Below are 865 nucleotides of genomic sequence, written 5' to 3' on the forward strand. Positions count from 1 at the left end.
TTTTGTATAAATGACCGCCCAGTTGCACAGTTTATGGCCGCCCTTGCAACAATACTAATGAGAATCTGGATTACTCGGTAAATTTCGCCTGCAGTCCAAGATGCCATTTTCAAAAACAAAGTTAATGCTTATTTGAGAAAATTACATTTCTCTTCAAATTTGCTGAATTTTTTACACTTCAATATATAGATTAGTGGTTTCAATGTTATATATATATATATATATATATATAAACACTTGCTTAAGCCTTTAAGCCTAATAACAACATATGTCATTCATAAATTTTTGCAAAGGATATAATTCAGAAATAAAGAATCAGCTGATCCGTCAAACCAGCATTATATATCGATTAAATAGAACAATTCTCCCTTGAAGCAAACTGGCAATGAGTACTAAGGCAATTTGGTCTACTCATATGAGAAACAAGTCTGATTACATGGGTATAGTGAACTCAATACCATGCCCCCCTATCTCTAATGAATGAATGAATGAACTCACCATAGCGTCAACCAAGCAGATAGATGTATTACTTCATACACCACCAACAAACTGCCATCATCCTACACAAATATCGAGATATGACACACATGTTGAGATGAGTTTTTGGGCAATAAATGTTTGAACATTGATTAAAAGTCATTCAGAACTTTGATTTTAGTAAACTTACTGTCAGACTAATCGGATCAACAAAATGGTCCGAACAAAACCAAAATTGGTCCAATCTGTATTAAAGCAAACCCAATCAAGCCATTAAACAACTTTTGCAAGCTTTGTGGGCATAATTGGAAGATCAAATCAACTCTGAATAGGACAAGCTTACAGTCAAATCAAAGAAAAATTATTACATCAAGACTCCACATGCAGA

At 33.6% G+C, this 865-nt stretch overlaps 1 protein-coding gene across 4 annotated transcripts in view; it reads right to left on the reverse strand.

Moving 5' to 3' along the window:
* LOC110018903 (putative pentatricopeptide repeat-containing protein At1g03510) overlaps positions 1–865 on the reverse strand; it is a 27,309-nt gene that overhangs the window by 9,219 nt on the left and 17,225 nt on the right. The window contains exon 3 of one of the 4 annotated variants that reach the window (XM_020716379.1): positions 16–88. The exons of the other annotated variants lie outside the window; for them this stretch is intronic. The gene's annotated coding sequence lies outside the window, so the exon portion shown is untranslated. Of the gene's footprint in view, positions 1–15; positions 89–865 lie in introns of those variants that run through there. 4 annotated transcript variants of the gene reach the window in all.

This window comes from Phalaenopsis equestris, unplaced genomic scaffold, assembly GCF_001263595.1.
Source record: "Phalaenopsis equestris unplaced genomic scaffold, ASM126359v1 Scaffold000036, whole genome shotgun sequence".
Lineage (NCBI taxonomy): Eukaryota > Viridiplantae > Streptophyta > Magnoliopsida > Asparagales > Orchidaceae > Phalaenopsis > Phalaenopsis equestris.